The sequence below is a fragment of the Taudactylus pleione genome, unplaced genomic scaffold (assembly GCF_031769625.1).
Source record: "Taudactylus pleione unplaced genomic scaffold, aTauple2 ptg000473l, whole genome shotgun sequence".
Lineage (NCBI taxonomy): Eukaryota > Metazoa > Chordata > Amphibia > Anura > Myobatrachidae > Taudactylus > Taudactylus pleione.
The window spans coordinates 4,184,183-4,205,752 of record NW_028284875.1 but is presented as its reverse complement, the minus strand read 5'-3'; the positions used below and the strand labels follow the sequence as shown (position 1 = coordinate 4,205,752).

General features: G+C 33.6%; 8 non-coding genes across 8 annotated transcripts; all 8 read left to right on the top strand.

Moving 5' to 3' along the window:
* The first annotated feature begins 1,559 nt into the window (after positions 1-1,559).
* Positions 1,560-1,652, top strand: TRNAI-UAU (transfer RNA isoleucine (anticodon UAU)). The gene is given in 2 exon segments: positions 1,560-1,597; positions 1,617-1,652. It is a non-coding gene; the product is annotated as a tRNA-Ile (tRNA).
* A 1,419-nt stretch (positions 1,653-3,071) lies between these two features.
* On the top strand, positions 3,072-3,164 carry TRNAI-UAU (transfer RNA isoleucine (anticodon UAU)). The gene is given in 2 exon segments: positions 3,072-3,109; positions 3,129-3,164. It is a non-coding gene; the product is annotated as a tRNA-Ile (tRNA).
* Positions 3,165-5,911: 2,747 nt separating this feature from the next.
* Positions 5,912-6,004, top strand: TRNAI-UAU (transfer RNA isoleucine (anticodon UAU)). The gene is given in 2 exon segments: positions 5,912-5,949; positions 5,969-6,004. It is a non-coding gene; the product is annotated as a tRNA-Ile (tRNA).
* Positions 6,005-7,423: 1,419 nt separating this feature from the next.
* TRNAI-UAU (transfer RNA isoleucine (anticodon UAU)) lies at positions 7,424-7,516 on the top strand. Its single transcript is given in 2 exon segments — positions 7,424-7,461; positions 7,481-7,516. It is a non-coding gene; the product is annotated as a tRNA-Ile (tRNA).
* Positions 7,517-8,935: 1,419 nt separating this feature from the next.
* Positions 8,936-9,028, top strand: TRNAI-UAU (transfer RNA isoleucine (anticodon UAU)). The gene is given in 2 exon segments: positions 8,936-8,973; positions 8,993-9,028. It is a non-coding gene; the product is annotated as a tRNA-Ile (tRNA).
* Positions 9,029-11,959: 2,931 nt separating this feature from the next.
* TRNAI-UAU (transfer RNA isoleucine (anticodon UAU)) lies at positions 11,960-12,052 on the top strand. The gene is given in 2 exon segments: positions 11,960-11,997; positions 12,017-12,052. It is a non-coding gene; the product is annotated as a tRNA-Ile (tRNA).
* Positions 12,053-16,449: 4,397 nt separating this feature from the next.
* Positions 16,450-16,542, top strand: TRNAI-UAU (transfer RNA isoleucine (anticodon UAU)). Its single transcript is given in 2 exon segments — positions 16,450-16,487; positions 16,507-16,542. It is a non-coding gene; the product is annotated as a tRNA-Ile (tRNA).
* Positions 16,543-17,954: 1,412 nt separating this feature from the next.
* On the top strand, positions 17,955-18,047 carry TRNAI-UAU (transfer RNA isoleucine (anticodon UAU)). The gene is given in 2 exon segments: positions 17,955-17,992; positions 18,012-18,047. It is a non-coding gene; the product is annotated as a tRNA-Ile (tRNA).
* The last annotated feature ends 3,523 nt before the right edge of the window (positions 18,048-21,570 follow it).

Below are 21,570 nucleotides of genomic sequence, written 5' to 3'. Positions count from 1 at the left end.
CTCGATGCTAAAATCACTCAACTAAAAATAATACACTTTGACCATGTGCTCCTGTGGCGCAATCAGTTAGCGCGCGGTACTTATAAGACAGTATCTGTTGAGCAATGCCGAGGTTGTGAGTTCAAGCCTCACCTGCAGCAAATGTAATTTTTTTTCTAATGTCATCAGTTAATGATTATCATCTGCTACCTGAACATCCTGATATGAAGGCAGAAAAAAATCACAAACATGACTGTTTTTAAGGTACCAGTACACACATCTGCTTTGGTTCATATGCACTGTAAACATTACTTTAGTTAGTCAACAAAATGGAATGCAAAAGACTACCTCTTTATTGGTGAAAGAGTTGCATCAATCTGTTTTGCTGCAATGTAACATGAGGGTCCACACTATTAGGTCTGGTTAGTACAATCACATTTCATGCTGGGATTTGTAAAGCAAAGAACACAAATAAACGGCTTTCCTATATCGCAACAATTAATGATTATACTAATGAAAAAATCAGTTTCACACAAAGATGTTACTAAGCCCCACTGGCCTAATGGATAAGGCACTGGCCTCCTAAGCTAGGGATTGTGGTTTCAAGTCTCATCTGGGCTTTATGTCATCCATATAATTACTGGAGATGTTCCCTTTATTCTTGCTTGATACTGCACAAATGGCTCCACCAGAAACTTTTATCTGCTTAACAATCCGGTACTGTTCAGCTTGCAAAATTATGGCCCTGTATCTAAAAGCAGACATTTATCCTGATGACATTGTGGATTAGTTTCCGGATAAGTTTGCTATCACCTGGGACAGTGGCTTCAAATCTCATCTAGGATGCATGTTCCTTTGATGCTCATTCTCATTCTAGAAGTTATGCTTTTTTTCAATGCAGGTGACTGTCTTAATGGTATTGCATGAAATCCATATATACCAAAACATACCTATTAAGTTTTAATTGCAATTTAATATCAGAGTGGCTACAAAATAACAATGTCTATGGCAATTGCTGATGGGTTTCTTGAAGTCCTTTCATCCATGTCATCAAAAGGGTAATTTTCTGCTTTTTATATTTCTTTGGACACTGACTTTACTGACAATTTAGGTGCTACAGACCAAAAAAACAATGTTTACCTTTAAATATAGAGCACAAGGGAGATTTAACTTATTTTTATTTAAAGATACTGCACTTTTTGGTATTATAGTGTATATTTTCCCTATGCAACATTGAAGTTACATATATTTATAGCAAATATTATTTAAGATAAATAAACAGAAATTATTTATAAACAGGAATTATTTTACTATTTTGATAATATTGAACTGTACAGCAATGGCATGAATTCATTGCAATATACACCTAAGGATACATAAAACTGGGCAATAACACAAATGCACAATATAATTGATTAACTTATGATTGGAATATTACTTTTATTAGGTACTTTAGTATTGGGTGCAGTAGTTTAGTGGATTTAAAAAGTAACTAATTTAAAATTAATAAACCAAGTTAATATACTTAGTCAACTCGATGCTAAAATCACTCAACTAAAAATAATACACTTTGACCATGTGCTCCTGTGGCGCAATCGGTTAGCGCGCGGTACTTATAAGACAGTATCTGTTGAGCAATGCCGAGGTTGTGAGTTCAAGCCTCACCTGCAGCAAATGTAATTTTTTTTCTAATGTCATCAGTTAATGATTATCATCTGCTACCTGAACATCCTGATATGAAGGCAGAAAAAAATCACAAACATGACTGTTTTTAAGGTACCAGTACACACATCTGCTTTGGTTCATATGCACTGTAAACATTACTTTAGTTAGTCAACAAAATGGAATGCAAAAGACTACCTCTTTATTGGTAAAAGAGTTGCATCAATCTGTTTTGCTGCAATGTAACATGAGGGTCCACACTATTAGGTCTGGTTAGTACAATCACATTTCATGCTGGGATTTGTAAAGCAAAGAACACAAATAAACGGCTTTCCTATATCGCAACAATTAATGATTATACTAATGAAAAAATCAGTTTCACACAAAGATGTTACTAAGCCCCACTGGCCTAATGGATAAGGCACTGGCCTCCTAAGCTAGGGATTGTGGTTTCAAGTCTCATCTGGGCTTTATGTCATCCATATAATTACTGGAGATGTTCCCTTTATTCTTGCTTGATACTGCACAAATGGCTCCACCAGAAACTTTTATCTGCTTAACAATCCGGTACTGTTCAGCTTGCAAAATTATGGCCCTGTATCTAAAAGCAGACATTTATCCTGATGACATTGTGGATTAGTTTCCGGATAAGTTTGCTATCACCTGGGACAGTGGCTTCAAGTCTCATCTAGGATGCATGTTCCTTTGATGCTCATTCTCATTCTAGAAGTTATGCTTTTTTTCAATGCAGGTGACTGTCTTAATGGTATTGCATGAAATCCATATATACCAAAACATACCTATTAAGTTTTAATTGCAATTTAATATCAGAGTGGCTACAAAATAACAATGTCTATGGCAATTGCTGATGGGTTTCTTGAAGTCCTTTCATCCATGTCATCAAAAGGGTAATTTTCTGCTTTTTATATTTCTTTGGACACTGACTTTACTGACAATTTAGGTGCTACAGACCAAAAAAACAATGTTTACCTTTAAATATAGAGCACAAGTGAGATTTAACTTATTTTTATTTAAAGATACTGCACTTTTTGGTATTATAGTGTATATTTTCCCTATGCAACATTGAAGTTACATATATTTATAGCAAATATTATTTAAGATAAATAAACAGAAATTATTTATAAACAGGAATTATTTTACAATTTTGATAATATTGAACTGTACAGCAATGGCATGAATTCATTGCAATATACACCTAAGGATACATAAAACTGGGCAATAACACAAATGCACAATATAATTGATTAACTTATGATTGGAATATTACTTTTATTAGGTACTTTAGTATTGGGTGCAGTAGTTTAGTGGATTTAAAAAGTAACTAATTTAAAATTAATAAACCAAGTTAATATACTTAGTCAACTCGATACTAAAATCACTCAACTAAAAATAATACAATTTGAACATGTGCTCCTGTGGCGCAATAGGTTAACGCGCGGTACTTATAAGACAGTATCTGTTGAGCAATGCCGAGGTTGTGAGTTCAAGCCTCACCTGGAGCAAATGTAATTTTTTTTCTAATGTCATCAGTTAATGATTATCATCTGCTACCTGAACATCCTGATATGAAGGCAGAAAAAAATCACAAACATGACTGTTTTTAAGGTACCAGTACACACATCTGCTTTGGTTCATATGCACTGTAAACATTACTTTAGTTAGTCATCAAAATGGAATGCAAAAGACTACCTCTTTATTGGTAAAAGAGTTGCATCAATCTGTTTTGCTGCAATGTAAAATGAGGGTCCACACTATTAGGTCTGGTTAGTACAATCACATTTCATGCTGGGATTTGTAAAGCAAAGAACACAAATAAACGGCTTTCCTATATCGCAACAATTAATGATTATACTAATGAAAAAATCAGTTTCACACAAAGTTGTTACTAAGCCCCACTGGCCTAATGGATAAGGCACTGGCCTCCTAAGCTAGGGATTGTGGTTTCAAGTCTCATCTGGGCTTTATTTCATCCATATAATTACTGGAGATGTTCCCTTTATTCTTGCTTGATACTGCACAAATGGCTCCACCAGAAGTTATGCTTTTTTTTCAATGCAGGTGACTGTCTTAATGATATTGCATGAAATCCATATATACCAAAACATACCTATTAAGTTTTAATTGCAATTTAATATCAGAGTGGCTACAAAATAACAATGTCTATGGCAATTGCTGATGGGTTTCTTGAAGTCCATTCATCCATGTCATCAAAAGGGTAATTTTCTGCATTTTATATTTCTTTGGACACTGACTTTACTGACAATTTAGGTGCTACAGACCAAAAAAACAATGTTTACCTTTAAATATAGAGCACAAGTGAGATTTAACTTATTTTTATTTAAAGATACTGCACTTTTTGGTATTATAGTGTATATTTTCCCTATGCAACATTGAAGTTACATATATTTATAGCAAATATTATTTAAGATAAATAAACAGGAATTATTTATAAACAGGAATTATTTTACAATTTTGATAATATTGAACTGTACAGCAATGGCATGAATTCATTGCAATATACACCTAAGGATACATAAAACTGGGCAATAACACAAATGCACAATATAATTGATTAACTTATGATTGGAATATTACTTTTATTAGGTACTTTAGTATTGGGTGCAGTAGTTTAGTGGATTTAAAAAGTAACTAATTTAAAATTAATAAACCAAGTTAATATACTTAGTCAACTCGATGCTAAAATCACTCAACTAAAAATAAAACACTTTGACCATGTGCTCCTGTGGTGCAATCGGTCAGCGCGCAGTACTTATAAGACAGTATCTGTTGAGCAATGCCGAGGTTGTGAGTTAAAGCCTCACCTGGAGCAAATGTAATTTTTTTTCTAATGTCATCAGTTAATGATTATCATCTGCTACCTGAACATCCTGATATGAAGGCAGAAAAAAATCACAAACATGACTGTTTTTAAGGTACCAGTACACACATCTGCTTTGGTTCATATGCACTGTAAACATTACTTTAGTTAGTCAACAAAATGGAATGCAAAAGACTACCTCTTTATTGGTAAAAGAGTTGCATCAATCTGTTTTGCTGCAATGTAACATGAGGGTCCACACTATTAGGTCTGGTTAGTACAATCACATTTCATGCTGGGATTTGTAAAGCAAAGAACACAAATAAACGTCTTTTCTATATCGCAACAATTAATGATTATACTAATGAAAAAATCAGTTTCACACAAAGATGTTACTAAGCCCCACTGGCCTAAAGGATAATGCACTGGCCTCCTAAGCTAGGGATTGAGGTTTCAAGTCTCATCTGGGCTTTATTTCATCCATATAATTACTGGAGATGTTCCCTTTATTCTTGCTTGATACTGCACAAATGGCTCCACCAGAAACTTTTATCTGCTTAACAATCCGGTACTGTTCAGCTTGCAAAATTATGGCCCTGTATCTAAAAGCAGACATTTATCCTGATGACATTGTGGATTAGTTTCCGGATAAGTTTGCTATCACCTGGGACAGTGGCTTCAAGTCTCATCTAGGATGCATGTTCCTTTGATGCTCATTCTCATTCTAGAAGTTATGCTTTTTTTCAATGCAGGTGACTGTCTTAATGGTATTGCATGAAATCCATATATACCAAAACATACCTATTAAGTTTTAATTGCAATTTAATATCAGAGTGGCTACAAAATAACAATGTCTATGGCAATTGCTGATGGGTTTCTTGAAGTCCTTTCATCCATGTCATCAAAAGGGTAATTTTCTGCTTTTTATATTTCTTTGGACACTGACTTTACTGACAATTTAGGTGCTACAGACCAAAAAAACAATGTTTACCTTTAAATATAGAGCACAAGTGAGATTTAAATTATTTTTATTTAAAGATACTGCACTTTTTGGTATTATAGTGTATATTTTCCCTATGCAACATTGAAGTTACATATATTTATAGCAAATATTATTTAAGATAAATAAACAGAAATTATTTATAAACAGGAATTATTTTACAATTTTGATAATATTGAACTGTACAGCAATGGCATGAATTCATTGCAATATACACCTAAGGATACATAAAACTGGGCAATAACACAAATGCACAATATAATTGATTAACTTATGATTAGAATATTACTTTTATTAGGTACTTTAGTATTGGGTGCAGTAGTTTAGTGGATTTAAAAAGTAACTAATTTAAAATTAATAAACCAAGTTAATATACTTAGTCAACTCGATGCTAAAATCACTCAACTAAAAATAACACACTTTGACCATGTGCTCCTGTGGCGCAATCGGTTAGCGTGCGGTACTTATAAGACAGTATCTGTTGAGCAATGCCAAGGTTGTGAGTTCAAGCCTCACCTGGTGCAAATGTAATTTTTTTTCTAATGTCATCAGTTAATGATTATCATCTGCTACCTGAACATCCTGATATGAAGGCAGAAAAAAATCACAAACATGACTGTTTTTAAGGTACCAGTACACATATCTGCTTTGGTTCATATACACTGTAAACATTACTTTAGTTAGTCAACAAAATGGAATGCAAAAGACTACCTCTTTATTGGTAAAAGAGTTGCATCAATCTGTTTTGCTGCAATGTAACATGAGGGTCCACACTATTAGGTCTGGTTAGTACAATCACATTTCATGCTGGGATTTGTAAAGCAAAGAACACAAATAAACGGCTTTCCTATATCGCAACAATTAATGACTATACTAATGAAAAAATCAGTTTCACACAAAGATGTTACTAAGCCCCACTGGCCTAATGGATAAGGCACTGGCCTCCTAAGCTAGGGATTGTGGTTTCAAGTCTCATCTGGGCTTTATTTCATCCATATAATTACTGGAGATGTTCCCTTTATTCTTGCTTGATACTGCACAAATGGCTCCACCAGAAACTTTTATCTGCTTAACAATCCGGTACTGTTCAGCTTGCAAAATTATGGCCCTGTATCTAAAAGCAGACATTTATCCTGATGACATTGTGGATTAGTTTCCGGATAAGTTTGCTATCACCTGGGACAGTGGCTTCAAGTCTCATCTAGGATGCATGTTCCTTTGATGCTCATTCTCATTCTAGAAGTTATGCTTTTTTTCAATGCAGGTGACTGTCTTAATGGTATTGCATGAAATCCATATATACCAAAACATACCTATTAAGTTTTAATTGCAATTTAATATCAGAGTGGCTACAAAATAACAATGTCTATGGCAAATGCTGATGGGTTTCTTGAAGTCCTTTCATCCATGTCATCAAAAGGGTAATTTTCTGCTTTTTATATTTCTTTGGACACTGACTTTGCTGACAATTTAGGTGCTACAGACCAAAAAAACAATGTTTACCTTTAAATATAGAGCACAAGTGAGATTTAACTTATTTTTATTTAAAGATACTGCACTTTTTGGTATTATAGTGTATATTTTCCCTATGCAACATTGAAGTTACATATATTTATAGCAAATATTATTTAAGATAAATAAACAGGAATTATTTATAAACAGGAATTATTTTACAATTATGATAATATTGAACTGTACAGCAATGGCATGAATTCATTGCAATATACACCTAAGGATACATAAAACTGGGCAATAACACAAATGCACAATATAATTGATTAACTTATGATTGGAATATTACTTTTATTAGGTACTTTAGTATTGGGTGCAGTAGTTTAGTGGATTTAAAAAGTAACTAATTTAAAATTAATAAACCAAGTTAATATACTTAGTCAACTCGATGCTAAAATCACTCAACTAAAAATAATATACTTTGACCATGTGCTCCTGTGGTGCAATCGGTCAGCGCGCAGTACTTATAAGACAGTATCTGTTGAGCAATGCCGAGGTTGTGAGTTCAAGCCTCACCTGGAGCAAATGTAATTTTTTTTCTAATGTCATCAGTTAATGATTATCATCTGCTACCTGAACATCCTGATATGAATGCAGAAAAAAATCACAAACATGACTGTTTTTAAGGTACCAGTACACACATCTGCTTTGGTTCATATGCACTGTAAACATTACTTTAGTTAGTCAACAAAATGGAATGCAAAAGACTACCTCTTTATTGGTAAAAGAGTTGCATCAATCTGTTTTGCTGCAATGTAACATGAGGGTCCACACTATTAGGTCTGGTTAGTACAATCACATTTCATGCTGGGATTTGTAAAGCAAAGAACACAAATAAACGGCTTTCCTATATCGCAACAATTAATGACTATACTAATGAAAAAATCAGTTTCACACAAAGATGTTACTAAGCCCCACTGGCCTAATGGATAAGGCACTGGCCTCCTAAGCTAGGGATTGTGGTTTCAAGTCTCATCTGGGCTTTATTTCATCCATATAATTACTGGAGATGTTCCCTTTATTCTTGCTTGATACTGCACAAATGGCTCCACCAGAAACTTTTATCTGCTTAACAATCCGGTACTGTTCAGCTTGCAAAATTATGGCCCTGTATCTAAAAGCAGACATTTATCCTGATGACATTGTGGATTAGTTTCCGGATAAGTTTGCTATCACCTGGGACAGTGGCTTCAAGTCTCATCTAGGATGCATGTTCCTTTGATGCTCATTCTCATTCTAGAAGTTATGCTTTTTTTCAATGCAGGTGACTGTCTTAATGGTATTGCATGAAATCCATATATACCAAAACATACCTATTAAGTTTTAATTGCAATTTAATATCAGAGTGGCTACAAAATAACAATGTCTATGGCAATTGTTGATGGGTTTCTTGAAGTCCTTTCATCCATGTCATCAAAATGGTAATTTTCTGCTTTTTATATTTCTTTGGACACTGACTTTACTGACAATTTAGGTGCTACAGACCAAAAAAACAATGTTTACCTTTAAATATAGAGCACAAGTGAGATTTAACTTATTTTTATTTAAAGATACTGCACTTTTTGGTATTATAGTGTATATTTTCCCTATGCAACATTGAAGTTACATATATTTATAGCAAATATTATTTAAGATAAATAAACAGGAATTATTTATAAACAGGAATTATTTTACAATTTTGATAATATTGAACTGTACAGCAATGGCATGAATTCATTGCAATATACACCTAAGGATACATAAAACTGGGCAATAACACAAATGCACAATATAATTGATTAACTTATGATTAGAATATTACTTTTATTAGGTACTTTAGTATTGGGTGCAGTAGTTTAGTGGATTTAAAAAGTAACTAATTTAAAATTAATAAACCAAGTTAATATACTTAGTCAACTCGATGCTAAAATCACTCAACTAAAAATAATACAATTTGACCATGTGCTCCTGTGGCGCAATCGGTTAGCGCGCGGTACTTATAAGACAGTATCTGTTGAGCAATGCCGAGGTTGTGAGTTCAAGCCTCACCTGGAGCAAATGTAATTTGTTTTCTAATGTCATCAGTTAATGATTATCATCTGCTACCTGAACATCCTGATATGAAGGCAGAAAAAAATCACAAACATGACTGTTTTTAAGGTACCAGTACACACATCTGCTTTGGTTCATATGCACTGTAAACATTACTTTAGTTAGTCAACAAAATGGAATGCAAAAGACTACCTCTTTATTGGTAAAAGAGTTGCATCAATCTGTTTTGCTGCAATGTAACATGAGGGTCCACACTATTAGGTCTGGTTAGTACAATCACATTTCATGCTGGGATTTGTAAAGCAAAGAACACAAATAAACGGCTTTCCTATATCGCAACAATTAATGACTATACTAATGAAAAAATCAGTTTCACACAAAGATGTTACTAAGCCCCACTGGCCTAATGGATAAGGCACTGGCCTCCTAAGCTAGGGATTGTGGTTTCAAGTCTCATCTGGGCTTTATTTCATCCATATAATTACTGGAGATGTTCCCTTTATTCTTGCTTGATACTGCACAAATGGCTCCACCAGAAACTTTTATCTGCTTAACAATCCGGTACTGTTCAGCTTGCAAAATTATGGCCCTGTATCTAAAAGCAGACATTTATCCTGATGACATTGTGGATTAGTTTCCGGATAAGTTTGCTATCACCTGGGACAGTGGCTTCAAGTCTCATCTAGGATGCATGTTCCTTTGATGCTCATTCTCATTCTAGAAGTTATGCTTTTTTTCAATGCAGGTGACTGTCTTAATGGTATTGCATGAAATCCATATATACCAAAACATACCTATTAAGTTTTAATTGCAATTTAATATCAGAGTGGCTACAAAATAACAATGTCTATGGCAATTGCTGATGGGTTTCTTGAAGTCCTTTCATCCATGTCATCAAAAGGGTAATTTTCTGCTTTTTATATTTCTTTGGACACTGACTTTACTGACAATTTAGGTGCTACAGACCAAAAAAACAATGTTTACCTTTAAATATAGAGCACAAGTGAGATTTAACTTATTTTTATTTAAAGATAGTGCACTTTTTGGTATTATAGTGTATATTTTCCCTATGCAACATTGAAGTTACATATATTTATAGCAAATATTATTTAAGATAAATAAACAGGAATTATTTATAAACAGGAATTATTTTACAATTATGATAATATTGAACTGTACAGCAATGGCATGAATTCATTGCAATATACACCTAAGGATACATAAAACTGGGCAATAACACAAATGCACAATATAATTGATTAACTTATGATTGGAATATTACTTTTATTAGGTACTTTAGTATTGGGTGCAGTAGTTTAGTGGATTTAAAAAGTAACTAATTTAAAATTAATAAACCAAGTTAATATACTTAGTCAACTCGATGCTAAAATCACTCAACTAAAAATAATACACTTTGACCATGTGCTCCTGTGGTGCAATCGGTCAGCGCGCAGTGCTTATAAGACAGTATCTGTTGAGCAATGCTGAGGTTGTGAGTTCAAGCCTCACCTGAAACAAATGTAATTTGTTTTCTAATGTCATCAGTTAATGATTATCATCTGCTACCTGAACATCCTGATATGAAGGCAGAAAAAAATCACAAACATGACTGTTTTTAAGGTACCAGTACACACATCTGCTTTGGTTCATATGCACTGTAAACATTACTTTAGTTAGTCAACAAAATGGAATGCAAAAGACTACCTCTTTATTGGTAAAAGAGTTGCATCAATCTGTTTTGCTGCAATGTAACATGAGGGTCCACACTATTAGGTCTGGTTAGTACAATCACATTTCATGCTGGGATTTGTAAAGCAAAGAACACAAATAAACGGATTTCTATATCGCAACAATTAATGATTATACTAATGAAAAAATCAGTTTCACACAAAGATGTTACTAAGCCCCACTGGCCTAAAGGATAATGCACTGGCCTCCTAAGCTAGGGATTGAGGTTTCAAGTCTCATCTGGGCTTTATTTCATCCATATAATTACTGGAGATGTTCCCTTTATTCTTGCTTGATACTGCACAAATGGCTCCACCAGAAACTTTTATCTGCTTAACAATCCGGTACTGTTCAGCTTGCAAAATTATGGCCCTGTATCTAAAAGCAGACATTTATCCTGATGACATTGTGGATTAGTTTCCGGATAAGTTTGCTATCACCTGGGACAGTGGCTTCAAGTCTCATCTAGGATGCATGTTCCTTTGATGCTCATTCTCATTCTAGAAGTTATGCTTTTTTTCAATGCAGGTGACTGTCTTAATGGTATTGCATGAAATCCATATATACCAAAACATACCTATTAAGTTTTAATTGCAATTTAATATCAGAGTGGCTACAAAATAACAATGTCTATGGCAATTGCTGATTGGTTTCTTGAAGTCCATTCATCCATGTCATCAAAAGGGTAATTTTCTGCATTTTATATTTCTTTGGACACTGACTTTACTGACAATTTAGGTGCTACAGACCAAAAAAACAATGTTTACCTTTAAATATAGAGCACAAGTGAGATTTAACTTATTTTTATTTAAAGATACTGCACTTTTTGGTATTATAGTGTATATTTTCCCTATGCAACATTGAAGTTACATATATTTATAGCAAATATTATTTAAGATAAATAAACAGGAATTATTTATAAACAGGAATTATTTTACAATTTTGATAATATTGAACTGTACAGCAATGGCATGAATTCATTGCAATATACACCTAAGGATACATAAAACTGGGCAATAACACAAATGCACAATATAATTGATTAACTTATGATTAGAATATTACTTTTATTAGGTACTTTAGTATTGGGTGCAGTAGTTTAGTTGATTTAAAAAGTAACTAATTTAAAATTAATAAACCAAGTTAATATACTTAGTCAACTCGATGCTAAAAATCACTCAACTAAAAATAATACACTTTGACCATGTGCTCCTGTGGTGCAATCGGTCAGCGCGCAGTACTTATAAGACAGTATCTGTTGAGCAATGCCGAGGTTGTGAGTTCAAGCCTCACCTGGAGCAAATGTAATTTTTTTTCTAATGTCATCAGTTAATGATTATCATCTGCTACCTGAACATCCTGATATGAAGGCAGAAAAAAATCACAAACATGACTGTTTTTAAGGTACCAGTACACACATCTGCTTTGGTTCATATGCACTGTAAACATTACTTTAGTTAGTCAACAAAATGGAATGCAAAAGACTACCTCTTTATTGGTAAAAGAGTTGCATCAATCTGTTTTGCTGCAATGTAACATGAGGGTCCACACTATTAGGTCTGGTTAGTACAATCACATTTCTTGCTGGGATTTGTAAAGCAAAGAACACAAATAAATGGCTTTCCTATATCGCAACAATTAATGACTATACTAATGAAAAAATCAGTTTCACACAAAGATGTTACTAAGCCCCACTGGCCTAATGGATAAGGCACTGGCCTCCTAAGCTAGGGATTGTGGTTTCAAGTCTCATCTGGGCTTTATTTCATCCATATAATTACTGGAGATGTTCCCTTTATTCTTGCTTGATACTGCACAAATGGCTCCACCAGAAATTTTTATCTGCTTAACAATCCGGTACTGTTCAGCTTGCAAAATTATGGCCCTGTATCTAAAAGCAGACATTTATCCTGATGACATTGTGGATTAGTTTCCGGATAAGTTTGGTAATACCTGGGACAGTGGCTTCAAGTCTCATCTAGGATGCATGTTCCTTTGATGCTCATTCTCATTCTAGAAGTTATGCTTTTTTTCAATGCAGGTGACTGTCTTAATGGTATTGCATGAAATCCATATATACCAAAACATACCTATTAAGTTTTAATTGCAATTTAATATCAGAGTGGCTACAAAATAACAATGTCTATGGCAATTGCTGATGGGTTTCTTGAAGTCCTTTCATCCATGTCATCAAAAGGGTAATTTTCTGCTTTTTATATTTCTTTGGACACTGACTTTACTGACAATTTAGGTGCTACAGACCAAAAAAACAATGTTTACCTTTAAATATAGAGCACAAGTGAGATTTAACTTATTTTTATTTAAAGATACTGCACTTTTTGGTATTATAGTGTATATTTTCCCTATGCAACATTGAAGTTACATATATTTATAGCAAATATTATTTAAGATAAATAAACAGGAATTATTTATAAAAAGGAATTATTTTACAATTATGATAATATTGAACTGTACAGCAATGGCATGAATTCATTGCAATATACACCTAAGGATACATAAAACTGGGCAATAACACAAATGCACAATATAATTGATTAACTTATGATTGGAATATTACTTTTATTAGGTACTTTAGTATTGGGTGCAGTAGTTTAGTGGATTTAAAAAGTAACTAATTTAAAATTAATAAACCAAGTTAATATACTTAGTCAACTCGATGCTAAAATCACTCAACTAAAAATAATACACTTTGACCATGTGCTCCTGTGGCGCAATCAGTTAGCGCGCGGTACTTATAAGACAGTATCTGTTGAGCAATGCCGAGGTTGTGAGTTCAAGCCTCACCTGCAGCAAATGTAATTTTTTTTCTAATGTCATCAGTTAATGATTATCATCTGCTACCTGAACATCCTGATATGAAGGCAGAAAAAAATCACAAACATGACTGTTTTTAAGGTACCAGTACACACATCTGCTTTGGTTCATATGCACTGTAAACATTACTTTAGTTAGTCAACAAAATGGAATGCAAAAGACTACCTCTTTATTGGTAAAAGAGTTGCATCAATCTGTTTTGCTGCAATGTAACATGAGGGTCCACACTATTAGGTCTGGTTAGTACAATCACATTTCATGCTGGGATTTGTAAAGCAAAGAACACAAATAAACGGCTTTCCTATATCACAACAATTAATGATTATACTAATGAAAAATCAGTTTCACACAAAGATGTTACTAAGCCCCACTGGCCTAATGGATAAGGCACTGGCCTCCTAAGCTAGGGATTGTGGTTTCAAGTCTCATCTGGGCTTTATGTCATCCATATAATTACTGGAGATGTTCCCTTTATTCTTGCTTGATACTGCACAAATGGCTCCACCAGAAACTTTTATCTGCTTAACAATCCGGTACTGTTCAGCTTGCAAAATTATGGCCCTGTATCTAAAAGCAGACATTTATCCTGATGACATTGTGGATTAGTTTCCGGATAAGTTTGCTATCACCTGGGACAGTGGCTTCAAGTCTCATCTAGGATGCATGTTCCTTTGATGCTCATTCTCATTCTAGAAGTTATGTTTTTTTTCAATGCAGGTGACTGTCTTAATGATATTGCATGAAATCCATATATACCAAAACATACCTATTAAGTTTTAATTGCAATTTAATATCAGAGTGGCTACAAAATAACAATGTCTATGGCAATTGCTGATGGGTTTCTTGAAGTCCATTCATCCATGTCATCAAAAGGGTAATTTTCTGCATTTTATATTTCTTTGGACACTGACTTTACTGACAATTTAGGTGCTACAGACCAAAAAAACAATGTTTACCTTTAAATATAGAGCACAAGTGAGATTTAAATTATTTTTATTTAAAGATACTGCACTTTTTGGTATTATAGTGTATATTTTCCCTATGCAACATTGAAGTTACATATATTTATAGCAAATATTATTTAAGATAAATAAACAGAAATTATTTATAAACAGGAATTATTTTACAATTTTGATAATATTGAACTGTACAGCAATGGCATGAATTCATTGCAATATACACCTAAGGATACATAAAACTGGGCAATAACACAAATGCACAATATAATTGATTAACTTATGATTAGAATATTACTTTTATTAGGTACTTTAGTATTGGGTGCAGTAGTTTAGTGGATTTAAAAAGTAACTAATTTAAAATTAATAAACCAAGTTAATATACTTAGTCAACTCGATGCTAAAATCACTCAACTAAAAATAATACACTTTGACCATGTGCTCCTGTGGCGCAATCAGTTAGCGTGCCGTACTTATAAGACAGTATCTGTTGAGCAATGCCAAGGTTGTGAGTTCAAGCCTCACCTGGTGCAAATGTAATTTTTTTTCTAATGTCATCAGTTAATGATTATCATCTGCTACCTGAACATCCTGATATGAAGGCAGAAAAAAATCACAAACATGACTGTTTTTAAGGTACCAGTACACATATCTGCTTTGGTTCATATACACTGTAAACATTACTTTAGTTAGTCAACAAAATGGAATGCAAAAGACTACCTCTTTATTGGTAAAAGAGTTGCATCAATCTGTTTTGCTGCAATGTAACATGAGGGTCCACACTATTAGGTCTGGTTAGTACAATCACATTTCATGCTGGGATTTGTAAAGCAAAGAACACAAATAAACGGCTTTCCTATATCGCAACAATTAATGATTATACTAATGAAAAAATCAGTTTCACACAAAGATGTTACTAAGCCCCACTGGCCTAATGGATAAGGCACTGGCCTCCTAAGCTAGGGATTGTGGTTTCAAGTCTCATCTGGGCTTTATTTCATCCATATAATTACTGGAGATGTTCCCTTTATTCTTGCTTGATACTGCACAAATGGCTCCACCAGAAACTTTTATCTGCTTAACAATCCGGTACTGTTCAGCTTGCAAAATTATGGCCCTGTATCTAAAAGCAGACATTTATCCTGATGACATTGTGTATTAGTTTCCGGATAAGTTTGCTATCACCTGGGACAGTGGCTTCAAGTCTCATCTAGGATGCATGTTCCTTTGATGCTCATTCTCATTCTAGAAGTTATGCTTTTTTTCAATGCAGGTGACTGTCTTAATGGTATTGCAATTTAATATCAGAGTGGCTACAAAATAACAATGTCTATGGCAATTGCTGATGGGTTTCTTGAAGTCCTTTCATCCATGTCATCAAAAGGGTAATTTTCTGCTTTTTATATTTCTTTGGACACTGACTTTACTGACAATTTAGGTGCTACAGACCAACAAAACAATGTTTACCTTTAAATATAGAGCACAAGGGAGATTTAACTTATTTTTATTTAAAGATACTGCACTTTTTGGTATTATAGTGTATATTTTCCCTATGCAACATTGAAGTTACATATATTTATAGCAAATATTATTTAAGATAAATAAACAGAAATTATTTATAAACAGGAATTATTTTACTATTTTGATAATATTGAACTGTACAGCAATGGCATGAATTCATTGCAATATACACCTAAGGATACATAAAACTGGGCAATAACACAAATGCACAATATAATTGATTAACTTATGATTGGAATATTACTTTTATTAGGTACTTTAGTATTGGGTGCAGTAGTTTAGTGGATTTAAAAAGTAACTAATTTAAAATTAATAAACCAAGTTAATATACTTAGTCAACTCGATGCTAAAATCACTCAACTAAAAATAATACACTTTGACCATGTGCTCCTGTGGCGCAATCGGTTAGCGCGCGGTACTTATAAGACAGTATCTGTTGAGCAATGCCGAGGTTGTGAGTTCAAGCCTCACCTGGAGCAAATGTAATTTTTTTTCTAATGTTAATGATTATCATCTGCTACCTGAACATCCTGATATGAAGGCAGAAAAAAATCACAAACATGACTGTTTTTAAGGTACCAGTACACACATCTGCTTTGGTTCATATACACTGTAAACATTACTTTAGTTAGTCAACAAAATGGAATGCAAAAGACTACCTCTTTATTGGTAAAAGAGTTGCATCAATCTGTTTTGCTGCAATGTAACATGAGGGTCCACACTATTAGGTCTGGTTAGTACAATCACATTTCATGCTGGGATTTGTAAAGCAAAGAACACAAATAAACGGCTTTCCTATATCGCAACAATTAATGATTATACTAATGAAAAAATCAGTTTCACACAAAGATGTTACTAAGCCCCACTGGCCTAATGGATAAGGCACTGGCCTCCTAAGCTAGGGATTGTGGTTTCAAGTCTCATCTGGGCTTTATTTCATCCATATAATTACTGGAGATGTTCCCTTTATTCTTGCTTGATACTGCACAAATGGCTCCACCAGAAACTTTTATCTGCTTAACAATCCGGTACTGTTCAGCTTGCAAAATTATGGCCCTGTATCTAAAAGCAGACATTTATCCTGATGACATTGTGGATTAGTTTCCGGATAAGTTTGCTATCACCTGGGACAGTGGCTTCAAGTCTCATCTAGGATGCATGTTCCTTTGATGCTCATTCTCATTCTAGAAGTTATGTTTTTTTTCAATGCAGGTGACTGTCTTAATGGTATTGCATGAAATCCATATATACCAAAACATACCTATTAAGTTTTAATTGCAATTTAATATCAGAGTGGCTACAAAATAACAATGTCTATGGCAATTGCTGATGGGTTTCTTGAAGTCCTTTCATCCATGTCATCAAAAGGGTAATTTTCTGCTTTTTATATTTCTTTGGACACTGACTTTACTGACAATTTAGGTGCTACAGACCAAAAAAACAATGTTTACCTTTAAATATAGAGCACAAGTGAGATTTAACTTATTTTTATTTAAAGATACTGCACTTTTTGGTATTATAGTGTATATTTTCCCTATGCAACATTGAAGTTACATATATTTATAGCAAATATTATTTAAGATAAATAAACAGGAATTATTTATAAACAGGAATTATTTTACAATTTTGATAATATTGAACTGTACAGCAATGGCATGAATTCATTGCAATATACACCTAAGGATACATAAAACTGGGCAATAACACAAATGCACAATATAATTGATTAACTTATGATTAGAATATTACTTTTATTAGGTACTTTAGTATTGGGTGCAGTAGTTTAGTTGATTTAAAAAGTAACTAATTTAAAATTAATAAACCAAGTTAATATACTTAGTCAACTCGATGCTAAAATCACTCAACTAAAAATAATACACTTTGACCATGTGCTCCTGTGGTGCAATCGGTCAGCGCGCAGTACTTATAAGACAGTATCTGTTGAGCAATGCCGAGGTTGTGAGTTCAAGCCTCACCTGGAGCAAATGTAATTTTTTTTCTAATGTCATCAGTTAATGATTATCATCTGCTACCTGAACATCCTGATATGAAGGCAGAAAAAAATCACAAACATGACTGTTTTTAAGGTACCAGTACACACATCTGCTTTGGTTCATATGCACTGTAAACATTACTTTAGTTAGTCAACAAAATGGAATGCAAAAGACTACCTCTTTATTGGTAAAAGAGTTGCATCAATCTGTTTTGCTGCAATGTAACATGAGGGTCCACACTATTAGGTCTGGTTAGTACAATCACATTTCTTGCTGGGATTTGTAAAGCAAAGAACACAAATAAATGGCTTTCCTATATCGCAACAATTAATGACTATACTAATGAAAAAATCAGTTTCACACAAAGATGTTACTAAGCCCCACTGGCCTAATGGATAAGGCACTGGCCTCCTAAGCTAGGGATTGTGGTTTCAAGTCTCATCTGGGCTTTATTTCATCCATATAATTACTGGAGATGTTCCCTTTATTCTTGCTTGATACTGCACAAATGGCTCCACCAGAAACTTTTATCTGCTTAACAATCCGGTACTGTTCAGCTTGCAAAATTATGGCCCTGTATCTAAAAGCAGACATTTATCCTGATGACATTGTGGATTAGTTTCCGGATAAGTTTGGTAATACCTGGGACAGTGGCTTCAAGTCTCATCTAGGATGCATGTTCCTTTGATGCTCATTCTCATTCTAGAAGTTATGCTTTTTTTCAATGCAGGTGACTGTCTTAATGGTATTGCATGAAATCCATATATACCAAAACATACCTATTAAGTTTTAATTGCAATTTAATATCAGAGTGGCTACAAAATAACAATGTCTATGGCAATTGCTGATGGGTTTCTTGAAGTCCTTTCATCCATGTCATCAAAAGGGTAATTTTCTGCTTTTTATATTTCTTTGGACACTGACTTTACTGACAATTTAGGTGCTACAGACCAAAAAAACAATGTTTACCTTTAAATATAGAGCACAAGTGAGATTTAACTTATTTTTATTTAAAGATACTGCACTTTTTGGTATTATAGTGTATATTTTCCCTATGCAACATTGAAGTTACATATATTTATAGCAAATATTATTTAAGATAAATAAACAGGAATTATTTATAAAAAGGAATTACTTTACAATTATGATAATATTGAACTGTACAGCAATGGCATGAATTCATTGCAATATACACCTAAGGATACATAAAACTGGGCAATAACACAAATGCACAATATAATTGATTAACTTATGATTGGAATATTACTTTTATTAGGTACTTTAGTATTGGGTGCAGTAGTTTAGTGGATTTAAAAAGTAACTAATTTAAAATTAATAAACCAAGTTAATATACTTAGTCAACTCGATGCTAAAATCACTCAACTAAAAATAATACAATTTGACCATGTGCTCCTGTGGTGCAATCGGTCAGCGCGCAGTGCTTATAAGACAGTATCTGTTGAGCAATGCCTCACCTGGAGCAAAGCCTCACCTGGAGCAAATGTAATTTGTTTTCTAATGTCATCAGTTAATGATTATCATCTGCTACCTGAACATCCTGATATGAAGGCAGAAAAAAATCACAAACATGACTGTTTTTAAGGTACCAGTACACACATCTGCTTTGGTTCATATGCACTGTAAACATTACTTTAGTTAGTCAACAAAATGGAATGCAAAAGACTACCTCTTTATTGGTAAAAGAGTTACATCAATCTGTTTTGCTGCAATGTAACATGAGGGTCCACACTATTAGGTCTGGTTAGTACAATCACATTTCATGCTGGGATTTGTAAAGCAAAGAACACAAATAAACGGCTTTTCTATATCGCAACAATTAATGATTATACTAATGAAAAAATCAGTTTCACACAAAGATGTTACTAAGCCCCACTGGCCTAAAGGATAATGCACTGGCCTCCTAAGCTAGGGATTGAGGTTTCAAGTCTCATCTGGGCTTTATTTCATCCATATAATTACTGGAGATGTTCCCTTTATTCTTGCTTGATACTGCACAAATGGCTCCACCAGAAACTTTTATCTGCTTAACAATCCGGTACTGTTCAGCTTGCAAAATTATGGCCCTGTATCTAAAAGCAGACATTTATCCTGATGACATTGTGGATTAGTTTCCGGATAAGTTTGCTATCACCTGGGACAGTGGCTTCAAGTCTCATCTAGGATGCATGTTCCTTTGATGCTCATTCTCATTCTAGAAGTTATGCTTTTTTTCAATGCAGGTGACTGTCTTAATGGTATTGCATGAAATCCATATATACCAAAACATACCTATTAAGTTTTAATTGCAATTTAATATCAGAGTGGCTACAAAATAACAATGTCTATGGCAATTGCTGATGGGTTTCTTGAAGTCCATTCATCCATGTCATCAAAAGGGTAATTTTCTGCATTTTATATTTCTTTGGACACTGACTTTACTGACAATTTAGGTGCTACAGACCAAAAAAACAATGTTTACCTTTAAATATAGAGCACAAGTGAGATTTAACTTATTTTTATTTAAAGATACTGCACTTTTTGGTATTATAGTGTATATTTTCCCTATGCAACATTGAAGTTACATATATTTATAGCAAATATTATTTAAGATAAATAAACAGGAATTATTTATAAAAAGGAATTATTTTACAATTATGATAATATTGAACTGTACAGCAATGGCATGAATTCATTGCAATATACACCTAAGGATACATAAAACTGGGCAATAACACAAATGCACAATATAATTGATTAACTTATGATTGGAATATTACTTTTATTAGGTACTTTAGTATTGGGTGCAGTAGTTTAGTGGATTTAAAAAGTAACTAATTTAAAATTAATAAACCAAGTTAATATACTTAGTCAACTCGATGCTAAAATCACTCAACTAAAAATAATACACTTTGACCATGTGCTCCTGTGGCGCAATCAGTTAGCGCGCGGTACTTATAAGACAGTATCTGTTGAGCAATGCCGAGGTTGTGAGTTCAAGCCTCACCTGCAGCAAATGTAATTTTTTTTCTAATGTCATCAGTTAATGATTATCATCTGCTACCTGAACATCCTGATATGAAGGCAGAAAAAAATCACAAACATGACTGTTTTTAAGGTACCAGTACACACATCTGCTTTGGTTCATATGCACTGTAAACATTACTTTAGTTAGTCAACAAAATGGAATGCAAAAGACTACCTCTTTATTGGTAAAAGAGTTGCATCAATCTGTTTTGCTGCAATGTAACATGAGGGTCCACACTATTAGGTCTGGTTAGTACAATCACATTTCATGCTGGGATTTGTAAAGCAAAGAACACAAATAAACGGCTTTCCTATATCACAACAATTAATGATTATACTAATGAAAAAATCAGTTTCACACAAAGATGTTACTAAGCCCCACTGGCCTAATGGATAAGGCACTGGCCTCCTAAGCTAGGGATTGTGGTTTCAAGTCTCATCTGGGCTTTATGTCATCCATATAATTACTGGAGATGTTCCCTTTATTCT